This window comes from Protopterus annectens, chromosome 10.part0, assembly GCF_019279795.1.
Source record: "Protopterus annectens isolate FY-2018-M chromosome 10.part0, PAN1.0, whole genome shotgun sequence".
Classification (NCBI taxonomy): Eukaryota; Metazoa; Chordata; order Ceratodontiformes; family Protopteridae; genus Protopterus; species Protopterus annectens.
The window spans coordinates 1,063,312,339-1,063,333,820 of NC_056744.1; positions in this window are offsets into that span (position 1 = coordinate 1,063,312,339).

Sequence of the window (21,482 nt, forward strand, 5' to 3'; positions counted from 1 at the left end):
AATCTGAATGGCAGTGAGCTATGCACATGAGAGACCTGAACTCCAGCACTGACATACATAGGACAAGCTGTACAGAATAATCCATAACACAGAAGGCACCCCCACTCTTCAGTAAACTCCTGGTACAGGTCAGCCAGAGAGTCACTTATCGACACCCCTCAAGAGGAATCCTGATGAGTGGATGGGAGATGGTAGGCTAACCCTGGGTATCACTGTTATGTCAGAGGTAGACGGAGGCACAGTATACTAACCATGACATATGTCATGGCAAACTCCAGTTACAATGTGTGTCGAAGGACAAACACACCCTGTGACTAGCATCAGAAATGGCCTAGGGAACATCGCTAGTGTTTGCCAATGTCCACCCATGTTGTGGAATACACTAGCAATGTTGGACGAGCCTGGTGCAGGTAGTCCATATCTGAACATAATGCAACATGGTCATATGTGCACAACTGGCCCCTACACAGTCTGTTGTGCTCACTATGAAGATGTCAAGCAGTCATAGGACTAAAGTCCAGGGTACTTTCCACCACAGTGAAAGTACTGAACCAGTACACTATACGGTACTACAGTGTTAGGTCATTATGAAAGTATGTTGAGAACTGTCTGCAAAGTATCCCATGCAATCCCTGCAGGCACAGTATTATCCCTGTTGTGGCAGACACGAAGCAGTTGGCCAGTTAGTACACAACATGACACCCAACACACAACCATAAATGTGAGATATTGTTGAAGTTCACACACACCCAAATATGTGGTGGACTTCAGAGTGCAACATATGGAAAGCTCACACTGGGCATGCTCGCACACTTTGATAAATGAGGCATATGTCAGACAACATGCCATGGAAAGGCTGAACTGGGCATGCTCACACACTTAGGCCATATCTCCGTTTAGCAGTTGGCCACACATATCTGGTATTTGTACGTGTCAGTCCAGGAACCAACCACAACACAGCAATCTGCCCAGTGCACACAGTAAATGACTACAGAGACATAAGTGATATAGTGGATCGCCGTCATATGCAAACATCTTCCACAGATACACAAGTTGGTCATAGGAACAGGGAATGCTATGGCAATAAAGACCTGCAAACAGTAGAACAGCACAACAAATATTGTGCATCCGACAATTGAACATATGGGTGTAGAGGTCAATACTTGGCTTGTTGCCCTAGGGAATGACAGCTCAGCCAGAGTGTGCTAGGCATCTGCATCCCCAGTACAGTAGGCTACTGTGCCACTGTAAAGTAGGTCACAGAAGGCAACATGTGAGGCTAGTGAGCTGTGCCTCTGTCAACCGTGGCACCGTGGAGGTCCCAGGGATTGAATGTGCTAAGCCACAGCCATGTTGTCGGTGTGTGCTGGGAGAGGGTTGCTGAGGATCTCTGACAGTAGGTGTCCGTCAATAATAGACTGAGGGGAGCCCTATCTGCATTCTCTGGACAATTCCACTGTCAACACTGTGTTGTAATGATTATGTGTGAATGAAGTGCCGTGCCGGAACTATTCACAGATGTCCTCCCTCTGTGGGCTACAGCTCTGCAATGTATTAGCTCACTCTGTCTGCTGTATGGCTCATATATGGCTGGTGTACAGCTGACAGGTGTCTTGTTGTGGAGCAGTCATGGGTAGATGTGGGATAGCATGATCAATGCAAACCATACACATGCTCATAGAATGCAATTGTCAAGGATTATGCTGAGTGGCCAGTATAGTCCCCCAGCATGGGTCCTCTGAAGTCGTCCACCCCAGTCTTCACAAGTGTAGAGTCTGCTTGTGCTAAATACAGTTTGTGTGCAGTGACAACCTTGCCTGGGGGTGGAGATGGGATATGGATGTCCAGGGAAAGGTGAGTATGGTCAGATATCAACAATGGTGGTCTACCTCTGGTGTGGAACAGTGAGTACCCACGTTGCAGATGGACAAGTGCAATATGTATTCCCCCATGTGGCTGTGGTGTGTAGTTCTGCCATAGCACATGGACCCACAAATTGTAGTGGCTGTAGGGTAAAGTGGTAGAGGCCTGAGTAGTTCTCACACACAATATGCCTGTACCTGATGTTAACAACTGGAATGGTGTATGTGAACACCTGCATATCCTGGCACTGTTCCCAGGGAAGCTAAGTGTGTGTCCTGGATGTGGGTGTGGTGTTCTGTACTGGTTGTGTTGTGTGTTACAGGTCCTGTGGTCACAAAGCATGGTACAGAACATAACCTGCCAGTGCGATGTGCATATCTGACCCTGACGTAGGTGGCTGCAAATGCATATATATGCTATCCCACACCTGACAGGTAGTACTACATGTACATACCTCTGTAGAAATAAAGATGTCAGCATCCTATAAATACTGCAAGTGCAAAACAGATGCCCAGTTATTCGGATAGTGCGCTCTGCTAATGCGTCTCTCTCAAGTGTCATAATATAGTTAGATAGGGGTTGGAATCCTGCAAATGCTCAGTGTGTGTGTGTGAGTGGGGTTGGTGTGTGTGAGAGGGAAATGTCCCTTTTGGCAACTGGGAAAACACACTACAGGATGCACATTCCCCTTTCTAAACATTGATGATGTCAGCACCCTATAAGTACAGCAGGAGAAGGAAAACCTCCCAGTAATGCGAATAGCGTGCTCTGCTCATGCGTCCATCTCGAGTGTCATAACATAGGTAGGTAGGGGTTTGAATCCTGTAAATGCTCAGTGTGTGTGGAGGGGGTTAGTGTGTGTTCAAGACTGTATGAAAGAAATATCCCTTTTGCCAACTAGGAGAACACACTACAGGATGCACATTCCTCTTTCTAAACACTGATGATGTCAGCACCCTATAAGTACAGCAGGAGAATGGAAACCTCCCAGTAATGCGAATAGCGCGCTCTGCTAATGCATCTGTCTCGAGTGTCGTAACATAGGTAGATAGGGGTTTGAATCCTGTAAATGTTCAGCGTGTGTGGAGGGGTTAGTGTGTGTTCAAGACTGTATGAAAGAAATATCCCTTTTGCCAACTAGGAGAACACACTACAGGATGCGCATTCCCCTTTCTAAACACTGATGATGTCAGCACCCTATAAGTATAGCAGGAGAAGGGAATTCTCTGAGTAATGCAAATAGCGCACTCTGCTAATGCGTCCGGCTCGAGTGTCATAATATAGTTAGGTAGGGGTTTGATTCCTGTAAATGCTCAGTGTATGTGGAGGGGGTTAGTGTGTTTTCAAGACTGTATGAAAGAAATATCCCTTTTGCCAACTAGGAGAACACACTACAGGATGCACATTCCCCTTTCTAAACACTGATGATGTCAGCACCCTATAAGTACAGCAGGAGAAGAAAAGCCTCCCAGTAATGCGAATAGCGCGCTCTGCTAATGCGTCCGCCTCGAGTGTCATAACATAATTAGGTAGGGGTTTGAATGCTGCAAATGCTCAGTGTGTGTGGAGGAGACTAGTGTGTGTGCAAGTCTGTATGAAGGAAATATCCCTTTTGGCAACTAGGAGAACACACGACAGGATGCACATTCCCCTTTCTAAACACTAATGATGTCAGCACCCTATAAGTAAAGCAGGAGAAGGGAAACCTCCCAATAATTCGAATAGCGCACTCTGCTAATGCGTCCCTCCTGAGTGTCATAATATAGTTAGGTAGGAGTTTGAAACCTGTAAATGGCATGTGTGTGTGCTTAGATGTGGGGACTCTGTGTGTGTGCAATTCTGTATGAAAAACATGTGCTTTTTTGAAATCAGGAGATCACACTACATGATGCACATTACCCTTTCCAAACAGTGATGATGACAGCACTCTATACATACAGCTGGAGAAAAGACATCTGCCAGTACTCAGAATAGCGCAACCTGCTACAGCGTCACTCTCAAGTGCCATAACATATTTAGGTAAGGGTTTGAAACCTGCAAGTGACAAGTGTGTTTGGATGTGGGGAGTTTGTGTGTGTGCATTTCTGTATGAAAAACATGGTAGTTTTGGCATTCAGGAGATCACACTACCTGATGCACATTACCCTTTCAAAATACTGATGATGTCAGCACCCTATAAGTACAGCCATAGAAGAGGAACTATCTAGTAATCCGAATAGTGCGCTTTGCTAATGCGTCTCTCTCACGTGTCGTGACTTAGTTAGGTAGGCGTATGAATCCTGCAAATGGCAAGTGTGCGTGTGTGTGTGTGTGTGTAGGGGTAGTAGGGTGTGTGTAAATGCAAGTGTGAGAAAACATATCCTTTTGGCAAATACTACAATACACCAGATGCTGCATATTCCCCCAGTAAACACAGGGGATGTCAACACACTATCAGCACAGCCAAACAGGGCTAGTTGGCCAGTAATGCCAATAGTGCGCTCTGCTACTGGGTCTATTACCATTGTCAGAGTACAGATAGGTATGTTTTGGTAACCCACAACTGCCACGTGTGGTTGTGTCACACATTATGACCTTGTGTGGGTCTTTGTACATAACAATGCATGCCATTGCCTAAACCAGCAATGGCATTGCACACATGATGTATGTGTGTGACACATACACATAAATACTTGTGACCTGCAGTAGTTACCATGTCTGACACACGCCTCGAGTGGATAAATGGTATTTGCAATGTATACCACTATGACTGTGTCTTACTGTGCAGGGCCGCCGTATGTGTCTATACAGTGTGGGTGTATATGGTAAAATACCTACAGCAGGGGATACACATCTGATCTGGGCCATATAGTCTACATGTAGTCGATGTACAGGTGCTGCATGTTCCCACCTGTTGTGGGAGTGGTAACATGTCATTCCACTGCAATTCAGTGACCACATGCTGTGAACCCTTCAACTAGTGTGTTGTAGCTACAGTAATGCTCACTCACAATATTTGGCTGGATGCAGTCCAGCCATATAAAGACAGTTCTTGAGACTGTCATATTGCCAGTGTTGTTATGGAGGATAGGTGGTCTTCCTGTGTATGGGAGGGTTGTGTGTGCCAGGCTATGAACCATATGGCAGTCCGACACAATGTTAGCTGCACATGATTAGGCCCTGATGCTTTGTGCTGTGCCAACAACCTGGAGGTGTGTGTATCTGTGGTGCCTTGGGATACCACCCCCCTGTCCATGTGTGTTACATGTGTAGGGGACGACAGGCATGGTATGGGGCATAACCTGTCAGTGATGGGTAACACCTGTGAGCCATGAATCAGGACTCTGGTACTGCACAGACATTGCAGTTCACCGTGCTGTCCAGTGTATGCATCTTGCGGTGTACACTGCTGGTGTTGTGTAGCAGCACTGTTAGTGTCCTAACCTGTGTGATACCCGTGGAGGTGGCTATGTAATCCGTGTCCTGCAGCATAAGGCAGTATGTGTGTATCAAGGAGCTTTGCCAATATACATCGGGCCATGGGTGTCACGTGCAAGATGACCCTTGCACATCATTGTGGCTTCCCTAGCATGTAAGCACACGTTGACAGCCAGCGGATACCCTATGAATGACATTGGAGACTGAGCAGAATGTAGACATACGACACCCTTCCTACATATAGTGGTAGCATACCAGGTGAGGGTATGTTGGCAACCAAGATCAGGCTCATACTGGCCCATGCCACATGCTGAGAGATCCATTCTATGTTCCCTATCATGTAGTCCAGGGAGGTATGTCTCAGGGCAGCCATAGTGGCATGGTCAATGAGTGAGTCATATGTGTCCATGCCTCTGACTGACCTGTATGCATGTGTTCTGTGGTGGACCATAGTGCCCCTGAGGCATATCACTGTGACCTTCACCAGATACAGCCTGTTGGGTGGGACCCCAGTGCAGCACCCAAGACAGGTACCTGACACGTCTGTAGCAGGTGTGTTGTGTAGCCCTACAGGCTGTGAGTGTGTGGCACACGGGATGTGTGTGCCATGTGTGGCATGTGCTCTGTTCCGACGGAACATATGCCTGTGTGCCAGCTGCAGAGGTGTGTGATGCTCAGGCAGGATGCTATTCTGAGTCCCCTCGTATGCCCCAGTGTGTTCAGCATGCTGTCAGTGCATGTCTATGTCTGACTTGTATTGTAGTCACTGTAATATGACATGCCACCTGACAGGGTATGGCATTACTGGGTTCAGAGAGCTCAGTCCCCAGATTGGCTGTGTGGTGGCATCCCACACATGTGTTGTACATTCCTGCCAAGGGTGATGGCTGACTGCATACATGTGGCAGCTGTGACATTGCCACATGACTCACATAAACCACAACTGGACCATAGAGGTGATTCACAGGTTACCTTTGCACATGCTACCCTAGTAGTGTGATTGCCATGGAGAGTACCAACACATAGGGCCAATGGGGAACAACATACTGAAGGTGTGTATGTGTGGGTGTACTGCTACTGTTTCATAGCACTGGCATATATGACTGCACACGTGGTAAATGCCAGGTAAGACATGTGCAATGTGTCACAGGCAATGTACATGCGAACAGGACAGACAGTGACGTTCTGTCATGTGTAAACTTGACATACGTATCGTACGCTATGCAGATGTAACTAGGAGTCCACAGAAGCACTGTAACTCTGCATTGCAGGTGTAAGCAGTGTTCCAGGGAACCCCAAGCGAACATGCATGCAAACAAAGCTACAGTAAGCAGGGCTGGAAGTAGTGCATTGTACAACAAAGAAGGGGTAACACTAACAGTAAGTAACAATGCAAATATGTAGGCACTATCAACATGTACCCAGGAATACACAGCGCAGATGCCCATGGTAGAACTGATATTATGTCATAGTTAATTGTGATTTGGATTACATTGGTACTGCACACATATCAACATGCGCAAACATCCACATTGCATAGTTGTTGTGGCCAACTTGACACCATTACTGTACATGTCCACCATTGCATATCACTACTTGCATCAGCTTCCCCCCTGTGCTACCCATGTATGCGGCTATCTGTTGACATCCTTACCACCGGCATGCAATTATGTGCAGCTATTACACTTTGGTACGTACTATGGGTGCAGATGACAATTCAGGACATTCATACGGTTACTGCATCAGGCATGCTGGGATATACACACAGTCGTATCAGCACATTGTACTGTTACCAACATGATACTACTAATACACTTCTATGTAGTCACCCTGTGCATCAGCAACGTGTTTACCTGTTCCCGCAATGATGTTGGAGATTGCAGGAGGTGGCACAGTGTCATTATATGCACAGTGTGTGAATTAGGTATGCCTGAGTCTGCCACTGATACCACCAATTGACATGTGTGTGTATGTGTGTTGGTGAGGGGCAGCAGTACAGGGTGGGGCACTGTTGGTGCAGTGTGTGCATGTATGTGGTCGCCCTAGGTGTTAACATTTCGCATGTGTGTATGCATGCATACAGTTACACCTCATGGCTGCCATATACAGGGGTTTGTGGACAGCCACAGACTGCACCTGGCAGGTCATACAGATCAGTGTCTGTGGGCACGGACACGGTACCTGTGCCTGGCAGGGGTGCTACGGACCGTATCCAGTACTAAGCCAGACCTGGTACTGTCATCAGAAGCGGGAGTGTGCTGACTGGACACAGGTCCCTGTTGGGACTGTCCAGAGCCACGTGCACGTGGTCTCCTGGGGCATTCCAATGACAGCAGAGACCCAGCATTGCTGGGGCTGCTGCTGGCACTATGGGGGCATGCGCGGGCCTGTTGTCGTCCGCGCCGACTGCCAGCTGCTGCTGTTGCTGGCATACGGCCACATCGACGCCGCAAACGCCCACCATTGCCCTGGCTCATGGACATTTGGTTGTGGAACTGCTGTAATATGTCCCCACAACATCTGTCTATGACATCGGTGAAATTACGGATAGCATCCGCGATGTCACGCATACTGTCAGTCATGGCTGTGCGACATGCTCTCAGCTTCCTCAGACCCTGTCTGGTGTACCTTTCCATACGCGACTGTGCCTGCATGACAGCCCGAAACATAGCTGAGGTTGACAGACCTCTTTGGGCATGTCTGCCAGAGGCAGTACGTCCACAGATGCTCCCATGAGAACCCATGGGCAACTGTCTGTGTGGTACCATTGCAGGACCCTGCCCATGGTTGCTGTGTGGGGATGCATGTGCCACAGGTACCACATTACCCTGGTCAATGCCCACTGTATCCTGTCCATCACCTAGGGACAATGGTGACAAAGGATGTACTGGCAGGATGACTGTGCGCAATGATGGGGTTGACAGCTGTGTACTGTCAATTGGCTGACCAATGGCGGACCCTGACACACCTTCCTGTACCATTACACAGATATCATCATAACCAGTACCTGTGGCACCAGATTCAGGTTCCCTGCTGCAGGACACCAGAGCAGCACCTGAACCTGTGGGAGGAAGACAGGAAACACAGTTTACAGTGTCCACACATTGTTACCAGTGATGCACTTATGCACACATGCACACATGCACACATGGACACATGCAAACATGCACACATGGACACAGGCACACATGCACACATGGACACAGGCACACATGCACACATGGACACAGGCACAAATGCAGACATGCACACATGGACACATGCACACAGGCACACATGCACACACGCACACATGCAGACATGCACACGTGGACACATGCACACGTGGACACATGCACACATGCACATATGCACACATGCACACGTGGACACATGCACACATGGACACATGCACACATGCACACGTGGTCACATGCACACATGGACACATGCACACATGCACACCTAGTCACGTGTACACATGCACATATGCACACATGCACATGTGGACACAGGCACACATGCACACATGCACACATGGACACAGGCACACATGCACACATGCACACGTGGACACAGGCACACCTGCACACATGCACACATGCACACATGGGCACAGGCACACCTGCACACATGCACACCTCGCAGTATACACACAGAGCACTACTAAGTTACACTAGTGTTACTAGCACTATCAGGACTATTATAGGTATTGTTAAACACACTCACCAGCATGGATGGCCTGCCTTGCTGCAACCCCGGAGGGACCTGCAGAAATGATGAGATTAATGTCAGTGGGCACAACTGTGCCATTGATACTGCATATGATACAGTGCAGTAGTACACCAGTTGCCTTTCACACATCAGCTGCTGATATTGCCAGTATCACACATGCACAATTACATACTATGATGACAGATACATACCACGGACACACCTTACACATGCATAAGCTAACAGTGTACAGAACAGTCAAGTGTACATATGGCATATTACCTGCACGCTCCATGTCATGCTGCTGTGTGGATCCAGCCTCCATCATGATGCAGGTGTACTGCTGTTGCTGTTCCGGGGCTGGAGTCACAACACTTAGGAGTAGCTCCTCCAGTCTGGTGAGGGGGGGATGTGTGGCCACCCCACCTCCTGTGGCAACCTGTTGCCTGTGGATATCTGACGCACGCTGACGGACACTTCTGATTAAATCACTGCAGTGATGTCGTACCTGCTCATATGTCCTATTATGTGTGCCAATGTCATTTACCCTACGGACAAGGTCTTGCCACAGTGCAGCCCTCTCCTGCTGATTCTGACTGGTGCGGGAAAACAGTATGTCATACTCCCGCACCAGGCTCTGGTGTATCTCCTCATCTTCCGCTGCAGAGTAGGCGGGATTACGCTGACGCGCCATCTCCCTGGAAGATAACACAAACAGGATATCAGCAGACTATGTCAGCAATATATGGCACACATACTATACATGATACTCATGTGTAGTGATATACTACTACTCCCATATGTTGCATGTGTGTGTGTCGTGGTGGATACACAAGTACATGGCCAGATATCAGTGCTCAGCCAACACATGTGCAACAATACCTGCCACATTCCACACAACATAGTAGCATGCCCCATCGGTCAGCACACACTGACAGGTCCAATGCACAACCTCACTCTGGGGGTTCATCCCAAGGTACTGTATGTGGGACGCCATCCACTAGTGTGATGTGGACACAAGTTACTCGGCCTGGATATACATATCCCACCACCACGACCAGCACAGTAGACTACTTTGATATGTATGTGATTAGACAGTTATTCACTTGTTAGGACTGAGATGGTATCATGCAGCACACTGGGCCAGTGGAAGCCACAACCCACACTGCTGACCCCTTTGCAAATGCTTACCACAGACATGCCACAGATTGCATGGAACTTGCACACACATTTCTAACCCAGACCCTATGCACAAAGGTTAGGCATCCTGTCCGGTGGGCCCCAGACAGAGGCAGATTGAATAACAATAGCAGGAGGCTACTGCAGGACAGAGCAGATTCACATTAAGGGAAGGCATCTGTGGTCAGCACTGGTACTATGCTACGGTCTCTCATAACAATGGCCACGGCCTACTCTGGGAGGGAAATGGCCACAAACACTATGGATAACCACAAGGCCTTCTTCAGTTATGTTACACATATGGACCAAATGCCTCAGATATGCTCTGCGTTAATACACACCTACTTAACATTCACCAAACACACAGATATTGGCAACATTCTTGCATACAGGTTCGGTGCATGTATCCCCCCTCCTTCTCCCCCACCAGTTGAAATACTTATCACAGCTGTATGTAACCTCCCTATCATCTCACATGTCCAGGTGAGGGCCGCCCTCAGCAAAGCAGAACACACAGCATCACTGTGACCTGCTGGTATCCCTGGATGTGTGCTACATGCACTCCAAGAGGACATACAACTGCATATAAGACTGATAATTAATCTTGGTGGTACTTTAGGATATGTACCTGGACACTGGCATACAGCAACAGTGGTCCCACACCACTAAGGAGGCACCTCTACTGACCCTGGGAACTACCACATCATATGCATAACCGGCCTGGTCTGCTAAGCTATGGAATTATTCAGTATGGGATGCATATGCAGTGATATCGGGTACCTGCAGACACTTGTTATTCAGTATGGGATGCATATGCAGTGATATCGGGTACCTGCAGACACTTGTTCTCAGCCAGTTTGCCTTTGTGATGGGCTAATCCTGCCTTTTGAACCTGGCTGACTTTTCAAAGCAGTCACTACAGCCATTGCTGAGGGCAACGCACAGACAACTGCTGCCAGGATCATGGCCTAACACTGATTGACATGTAATGTATAGCCATCCCCTTTTGGTGGAACTACGTACACACAACATATCACATGGACATACCTATAGATACAGACCTATGACACATTTGGAGGGTTCACAGTATGCGGACTATTAACCTGCTACTTTGCATTACCTGTGTTTGTCGCAGCTGGTTGCGTTACCACTGCATCTGCTTCCTGCTGCTACTGTCACTGCTGATAGCTTAGAGTCACAGTGTGTAGCGTGTTTTTTTTTTTTTTTCTCTCTGTCTCGGTTTGTCTCTCTCACTCTGTCTGCTTCCTGACAGTGCAATGAATGTATTGCATGTGTGGAGTGTTAGTACAGGATGCTTTTGTAGGTATCTGCATAGGTCCATGTGATGGCCTCTGCACCAATTGTAAGCCAGCATTTGCTAATTGGTGAGATAGGCGTTGCCCTTTCAGATTGTAAGGGTGGGGACCATGCTGGTATGCTGTGGACACTGTTCTGTGAGTGTAAAGGTTAGTATCTCTCCCATGATTCAGGCTGTGTTGCAGATTCACATTTCTCCATTCCTCTCTCCTGTTCCCTGTAGTATGTGTGTATGCACAATGACACCTACAACTATATATAGATATATATTTATATATATATATGTAAATATACATACATTTATATATGTACATTAACTTACATTATTACCTACAAGCTACCAACTAGCATGGCTGTTTCTGTTCACACACTACTGTTATGCTTTGTGTACTACACATCCTATATTCCCTTTACATTCATCCCTACTATTACATGTTATATTTATTTTAGCACAATGTTCTTGTATAAGAGTCATGGCTTAGTGGTAGGTCATACAGACTACTGTTTCCAAGGTCCTGGGTTTGGGACTGACAGTGGGATTTTATTTTGCTTTTGAACTAACTACAGGACCTGTCAATCAAAGTGACTAAGGCACTTTTAAGCAGTTGTAACCAGGTTAGCGATGGTTTGCGTGGAGCTCACGCATACGCACTGGTGGTTAGCTCCGCGCACACACACGCACACCCGCTTACAACTGCTTAACAGTGCTTACTCTGGCGCACACCCGCACTATTTTCTTTGAAAGAAATGAAAATGGGGAGACAGGAAAGTGGTGAAAAAGGGGTCACAAAGAGGGTAAGACAGTAGGGAAACAAGCTTGGGATTTGCAGGAGGGATGTAGGTAAGGCCCATAGCTGCCCATTTCTTCATCAGCAACAGCTGTGCATATGTATGTAATTTGGTGTGACATTTGAAACCTTCCACCCCTGAGAGAGGTGTCAGGACAACAATAATACTTGTTGTACAGCCAATTGTAATTGATAGTTTCCATGTCCAGCAGACATGTGTGCGGAATGGGCAGCTATGTATGGGGAGTAATTTGTTTGTGGGTACAGAGTGCCCTTTTTTATTTATTTATTTTTTTTCAGGTGAGAGTGGTATGTCAGGTGAAGGAAGTCGGTATAGCTGGGAAGGTAGGTTGGGTAGGTAAACAGACAAGACAAACAAGACGCATACAGGGGCGGTGTATGACACATGTGGGGGGGTTACACAATTGACGGGGATGGAGGATTGGATATCCAGAGCCCATGAGCCCACAGATGGCAACAGTGGAACTGATATCCCCACCCATAGGCAGTTGCCACTGTTCCTTCACTGCCCAGGACGGGGCTGTGCTGGGGGCTGTGTAGGCTGGGCAACAGGCATGCCCGTAAGTTGTGCCACCTGTGCCTCAAGCTGATGTAGGGGCTCAAGAACAGAGTCCCGGATCTCCCTACGCACCACAGTCCAGACGCTACGGAGGGTGAGTGTTGGTTCTCCTCCGGCCACACTTGCAGAGGGGTGGGCGAGCCCCATTCCCTGCAGCGCTTCCACCCGCAGGTGGCACAGGGCCACCGGAGGAGGGTCCAGACTGGGCACTAGTGCCAGGTGCACTCGCCAGCTGAGGTGGGAGAGGTGGGTCTGCTGGAACCCACCTTCCCTGTCGTCCTATGTTTTGCATTATGTCATGACAGTTTGGGTTAGTGACATATAATACCATTCACAATTAGTTGTAACAGCATGCATTAGTTTTCCCATTAACCAAACACCCAGATATTCACACCATTGAACAGCAAGCATAACACATGCATAATTTGAACAGCAATACACAGTCCAACAACATGCAGGGTTGATTGATGGCAACAGGCCATCAGGTTTGGATGTATGAACAGGGCAGATGCATCAGCGGACATGCAAATATATATGACCCAACAGGACAAATGTCCAGGGGTGTTAATTGTGATTGCACATACCATTTTCACGTGGAATGGGTTATATGTGGTTATAGGGTGGGGTGAAGAAAATAATATTAACACCTTCGAATACCAATACATATGCTGTACATTTCTAATAGCTGCACATATATACACACTACTGCTCTAACTACAGTTTCCTATATGATAACTATTTCAACTTGGTGATAGGACTGTTACTGCAACATCAATATACATTTTATTGCTCTTCATACACATTCATATCTAGCTTTGTTCAGATACATCATCCTGCTACATTTGCTTTATATAGCTATAGACAGGTGTGGATGTTTGGTATATCAGACAATCATACTATCTGCATATTGCAGACTGAGAGCAACATATCCAGATTTTGGGATACACATTCCAGATGCAGCAACACTTTGAACAGATTTCGCTGTTTGGTTTTGATTCTCACATGCATTTCATTCTGTCTTGACTGCAGTATACTTTATTCAGGGGTTATTACTACTGTATTGCTGGATTGGGTTATATGTGGTTGTAGGGTGGGGTGAAGCAAATAATATTAACACCTTCGAATACCAATACATATGCTGTACATTTCTAATAGCTGCACATATATACACACTACTGTTCTAACTACAGTTTCCAATATGATAACTACTTCTACTTGGTGATAGGACTGTTACTGCAACATCAATATACATTTTATTGTTCTTCATACACATTAATATCTAGCTTTGTTCAGCTACATCTTCCTGCTACATTTGCTTTATATAGCTATAGACAAGTGTGGATGTTTGGTATATCAGACAATCATACTATCTGCATATTGCAGACTGAGAGCAACATATCCAGATTTTGGGATACACATTCCAGATGCAGCAACACTTTGAACAGATTTCGCTGTTTGGTTTTGATTCTCACATGCATTTCATTATGTACTGACTGCAGTATACTTTATTCAGGGGTTATTACTACTGTATTGCTGGATTCATGACACTTTCTCACACTCTCTCACTTGTTTTCATTTTACTATTCAGGATGGTACTTACTTCTAGGCTTTATTGACATGTTTTACCTGTAGTTATTACAATTCTTTCCAGCAGTCTCACTTCTGTCATGTTTCAGTATTTCAACAGGGATAGTTTTCACACATGTGATTTCATCATCTTCTGCAGCTATACTTTTCAGCCTGCTGCAGGTTGTGTACTATTTTCTTACAGGTGGGGCATTTTTATTTCAGGATTTATGTCATACATTTTTATTTTTCTGTTTGGATTACAGACTGCAACACACTTTTGTAATCAAGCAATACTTGCAAAGACTTTCACACTGTTACTTGCACATTTTATTACTTAGTGACTACACTGCACTCTTTTGCTGACTGTCATACTTTTATATTTCTTTACAGTTACTGGTAGTGGATTTCTGACCTGCCTGGTGGCGCAACCGCACCAGCCTATCGCCATAGGCTCTGCAGTTCGCAGAACGGACACCTGCAGCTGTAATATAAATGAAGTAATATTGGAATACACGTCTCCATAATATCAGCTAGTTTAATTTCTTACATACATAATTAAATGTAACTTACTCAGTAGTGGGGCGTTGGGCATTTGCCGGGCCTCCTGGATCCAAAGGTTCAATTGGTCCTGCTTGGGTCTCTTCAGGTCCGCATGGTGGTGACGGACCTGCTCACCAGTCCTTGGAATCCCTGTGGCACTGGTGAGATCATGAGCCAACCGGTCTCACGCCTCAGCCCTATATGCTCCCCACAGGACCTGGCCCTGCATGAGTTGGGCCTCATGATTGTGGACTAGGAACCAGACCATGTACCTGGACTCCTCAACACCCCACCTCTGTGCTCGAAAGCAGCTACCCTCACCTACTCCTGTCATTCTGGCTGCAAGTCAGTTCTACAATCGTTTATGTTGTGTATTCCCGCCTATGGGGCTTATATAGTCCGTTTTTCCCGCACATATCTGTGATTGGCCAATTTGGAATTGTATCAACTTCACTAAACCTGCATTGTCATGCTCCAGTTTGTATTCATTCCTATATATTAGCTATTATTGCATTTATAGGTACGGCTGTCATGGCTTAGTGGTTCAGTACCTTGACTATGGTGTATAGTATCCTGGGTTCGAACCTGGCCACTACTTTTTATTTTTTATGACTGTCTAGACAAGCTGAGGGGTGTGTTTGTGTAAAGGCTGTTTTGATATGGCTTGCTCAACGTTGCCTTAGCTTGTTTGCGCGGTGCGCAGCTCTGCGCAAACGGGGTATGCTGGTTTAAGCCTCATTTGGCTATCAGCACGCATATTACGCTCAGCTCAGTTAGGGGCACATAGATTTAGTGTGTTAAACCACTGCTCAGCTACGGGCACTCATTTTGCACCAGTTAAACCACTGCTCACCTACGGGCAGATGCACTCACCCTGTTAAACTGTAGCTCAGCTATGGGCACATCTGGCATTTTTTATTGTTTTTTTACCTCACATTTCTTCCATATAAATGGGCTATTTCATTACATTTTACATAAAATGTGATTTTATGTGTACATATTTGTCAGGGACTTGTTTCGTGCTTATTTTGCTAAAAATAAAAATTGGTGTTGTGGGGGCTCGAACCATGAATGCCTACTCTTCAGCCAACATCTCTACCGCTACGCTATTGCTTCTTGGCTTACTTTGCATATTTAGTTCTTATATGCTTTCCCACTGACTGCTAACTGTAGCTGCGCTACGGGCACGCCCACGCAAACGAGCGCACACACGGTTAAACATCTTTACAATTTGAAAAAAAAATATGAGATGTTCATTTGTACATTTTATGTTCGTAGTCTGTGGGGGCATGTGTTGTGTTGTGTTTATTCACATTTCCATGGACTCTGTCGTGGCTGTTTACTTTGGGCACTTTTACTCTTCTGGGGGCATGTCCGCTTACAGGGCTCGGCCTACGGACACGCCCCCTACTATCTTACACGGACCGTGTTAGCCTTAGGTGTGATTCAGCATGCTCTCATGAATATGCAGAGCATGCTGACATCACTCCGTTTAACTGCAGCCTCCGTGTATGAGTTATAACTCTTACACGGAGGCTTCGTGAATCCTGCCCAATAAGTACATAACTTGGCCACACCACTGCCTGCCATAAACTGTCACAAATAACTACTCACCATTCCAGGCTAACCTAATCAAATGGCAATAGCTCTCTGTTAGAACAAATGTTCACCAATTCTCCATGAAGATGCAAAGAACCAGTGTTTCTACCAATGTCCTTGAGTGACCAATGTCTAGTTGTCAGAACCTGAAGTCACAGCTATTCTCATCAAAGGCTCATTCATTCCTGTGATATACATTTCTTCCATTGTGCCACACTTCCTTGCCTGGGAACTTTCTTAATGAGTCAGTCATGAGATGTTCCTTTATAAGTAGAGTTTGTAAGGGTGGGGTTGATAAGGGAGGGATTTAGTACAAAAGAATGTAGCCATTCAATAAAAAAAAACTTATCTCACAAGTAAATAAAAGAGATACATCTTTTGCATTTTTTAAAGATGAAAACCACCAGCAGTAATGTCCCGATAGCTATCTGTTAAGTGAGAATCACCCAGAAAACTTAACACTGATTATGGGAAGCCAGTGAACAATATAGAGCAATGGACTTAGAGATGACTTGCCATGAAACCCAGAGGTGCTGAGAATTATCTAAAGACTCTGAGTCTCAGGGTAATACTCTTAATGTTCACAGGTATGCACAATTGCTGTGCTGTTCTTTTATTTATCTAAGTATTCATTCATTCATTCATTCATTTTTGTAAACAGCATGGAACAATGGATTTTGTACTGAGTAAATCTGCTGTACTGGACATAAGCCCCAAACAAATGAGATGTAGTTACTCACATCTTACCATAATGTTTTTATACTTTTTATGTTTGCAGATACATACACTTCACCATATTGTTTTTCTTATGCTAAATCAGCCTTAACAAACAAGAAAACACTCAGCAATAAAAACACCTAATACTCTACATACAGCCACACCCAGTAGAGCCGCAACTACCAAGCCCATAAGGCAAGCCAATGCACTAACCAGGACTCTAGTAATAGGGGACTCCATTGTATGACATGCTGATGCCTCACTCACCAGGCTTAACAAGGAGAAAATAATGGTCAGTTACCTACTGGGGGCCAGGATCTGCCAAGTTATGCATGCTTTCAAGTCACTGCACCACAGGTACAAATATGATTCAGTCATAGTCCATGTAGATGTAAATGACCAGAGACGTACCTCCCTAGACCAAATGAAGAAAGACGATATGGAGGTCTCAGAGTGTGTCATGGGCTGGTATGTGCCTAACGCATTTTACCTTCAGCAAGATAATGAAACAATATGAACAGAAGCTGATTGACTTTAATAATCGGCTTAGTTTTTGTTGTCATTTTGGAGGGATATAGTATTTGTCAACATGGGAGGACATGGTTAACAAAACATATTGCTTTGTTAAGGGTGGTCTGCAACTGTCCTCAACAGGCTTTCAAATACTGGCTAAGCATTGTCCTCCCCCACAGAGCTAAACACTGTCCTCCCAAACAGAGGTAAACATTGTCCTCCCCCACAGAGCTAAACATTGTCCTCCCCACAAAGCCTTTTTTAGGCAATATAATCCAAATAATGATTAGTACCACAGGAAATATATACGCTCTTGAACAGGAAGCACAGAAGTAAAATCATAAAAAATAAATAAAAAAAACTGTTCAGGAGCAAAACCATACAGAAAATAACAAGCAGCATACAATAAGTCTCTTTAGATCAAAGTCATGTAAATCGTATCAAACAGCATACGGTAAGTCTCTTCAGACCAAAGTCATGTAAATCGTATCAAACAGCATACAATAAGTCTCTTCAGACCAAAGTCAAGTAAATCGTATCAGACAGCATACAATAAGTCTCTTCAGACCAAAGTCATGTAAATCGTATCAGACAGCATACGGTAAGTCTCTTCCGACCAAAGTCGTGTAAATCGTATCAAACAGCAAACGGTAAGTAAACCATTTGGTTTTTCTTGGTTTCTGGCTGTTTCATTAGTGGACCTTTGTTTTTTTGAAATTTAACATGGTTTTGAATGAAAGATTATTTACTTCTGTTACTGTCAGCTAATTAGGACATTTTGCTAATTTCCTGCATATCTATCCAGAGGGTCTATATTAGATCAGCGAACGCTTAAAAAAGCGAACGCTGATTAATCAACCTTATGTAAGAAAAGCTTACAATCTCGAACTGTCAGATCAGCGATTTTTTTCCTAGGGAAAAAATCATTGATCCAAAACACATACACACAACACAAGCACACCAAACAAACAGAAATACACCTAAAATCTGATACCTAACCCTACACTAAACTATGCACACACCACTAACTATCCACTTACCTTAACCCAAACTCTAACCCTAAGGTCCGTCACTATCGCACACTCACCTCACCCACTCCCTAACCCTAACTAACTTAAATCCACCCTAACCCTCATGTCCACACAATCGACACATACCTAACCCGAGCCCTAACCCTAACTCACCTAACCCACCCTAACACTCACATACACACAATCGCACACTTACCTGAATCCGACCCGTAACTTTCCACCACAGCACTGAAAATACCAAAGCAACAGAAATGGACAACCGAATTCTTTCCCTAGGAAAAAAATTGAGTTTCTGTTGCTTTGATATTTCTAACTTTCACTAAATTAAGGTCGATCAATCAGTGTTCGCTTGTTTAAGCGTTCGCTGATCTAATATAGACCCTATCTATCTATCTATCTATCTATCTATCTATCTATCTATCTATCTATCTATCTATCTATCAATGTGTGTGTGTGTGTGTGTGTGTGTGTGTGTGTGTGTGTGTGTGTGTGTGTGTGTGTGTAGGGGTATAATTAACATTTGTTTACCGGGAAAGTCTGACTTGGAACAAAGCCAATTTCTAGCGAAGGCCCAGGGAGAAACACTCCAGATGCATGTCTTTCTAACTTGGGAGAAAACTGGAGCACCCAGAGAAAACCCACAGGAACACAGGGAGGACATGCAGACTCTGCACAGAAAGCACTCCAGCCAAGAATCTAACCGGAGAACCTTTTGCTGTGAGGCGACAGCGCTACTGCTGCACCACTGCGATGTCCAAAATGTAGGCATGCTGGCCTGTTTCCTTACAAGCTAAGCTAAAATACATCTGAAACACCAAACATATGTGTGTGTTTCTTTGCACGTAAGCATGTGCGTGTGTGTGTGTTTTGTTTACACGTTTTAGAATTTGGGTGTGGTGTTTCATTTTGGAGATTTTCTCCCCAGGCCTCCACTGAAAATGGGCTTTTACCCAGATGGACTTTCCTACTAGTCAAATGTCAATAAATAAATCAATAATTACTGTGTGATAATTCAAAAGAATTGTCAGATATGCATCTAGGGATTAAATGTAACCCTTACTGTTTTGTACGGCACAATCCATATACTTCCAATCCTCTGACATAATCAATAATTATGTTCCTGACATTCCATTTTATATTATAATACCCATTTAAATGTGCAGGCTACTTCTTAATTAATTATTGGACATTGATCTCATGAATTTTATGTAAAACAAAAAAAAGCGGAACTTTGCCAAGCTTTAGAAAATTAAAAAAAAAAATAGTTCCAGTAAATCTTTTTTGCGGACGAAAATAAATAATTTGGACTATTCTGTTTGTTTCCTGACTCCAGCAGATGTTGAATTAACTGATATAGTATATCTTGGTATTGTTCTGCCTTTTACTAATTTATTTCACATAGAAAATCTCAAAAGTTAAGTTATTTGACATTTTTTTCACTTTTTTGCTGTTATACTCTCCTGCTCAAGAAATGCTTTTTAACAGTTATCTGCAGCCCACAAGTGCTTCTGTTTTTCTCCCAGGTTGATTTAACTGCACTGATGATCTTTACTGAGCAAACCATCTGCCATTTAACAGGATTTCATCTTTTTCCACTCCAGCTCTTTAAGAGTCTGGTTTGTGTTTCAAGAGGCTTTGCTTTCCCTAGTGTATGAAATGCTGGCATTTCACCTATATCTCATTTTGAACATACTTTACTTTATACTTAATTTAAGTGTTCAGCATTTTTATAGATTGTGACTGCTTATCTTGTTAAAATAAACAAATGTTTATGTTCCTGTGAAAGATCAAATTGGGATTTTTAGCATTATTGCTGCTTACAAAAAACAATGAACTAATCTGTACTCCCAAACTATTTCAGTGCTTAATATAAATATTAGGGTCTATATTATATCATCGAATGCTTAAAAAAGCGAACGCTGATTGATCGACCTAACTTAACCAAAAGCTTACAATCTCAAACTGTCAGATCAGCGATTTTTTTCCCAGGGGAAAAAATCGCTGATCCAAAACACATACACACAACACAAGCACACCAAACAAACCGAAATCCACACATATACACCTAAAATCTGATACCTAACCCTACACTAAACTATGCACACACCACTAACTACCCACTTACCTTAACCCAAACCCTAACCCTAAGGTCCGTCACTATCGCACACTCACCTCACCCGCTCCCTAACCCCAACTCACTTAAATCCACCCTAACCCTCATGTCCACTCAATCGCACACACACCTAACTCGAGCCCTAACCCTAACTCACCTAAATCACCCTAACACTCACATCTACACAATCACACACTTACTTAAATCCGACCGGTAACTTTCCACCATAACACTGAAAATACCGAAGCAACAGAAACGGACAACCGAATTCTTTCCCTAGGAAAAAATTCAAGTTTCTGCTGCTTCGATATTTTGCAGTTTCACGAAAATAAGTTCGATCAATCAGCGTTCGCTTTTTTAAGCATTCGAGGATATAATATAGACCCAAATATTATCTGTATAAAAGGTTCCATTACATTAACAAGATCCTTTGATTATTCTCAGTCCTCCCATAATCTTGCTAAACCGAATTTAAGCTCAGAGTTTTTTTATGTCATTCACTGTCCACAAGAAACTGCCTCTCATACTCGTGCTGGCCTGTATATGAGAGATACAATGGCACC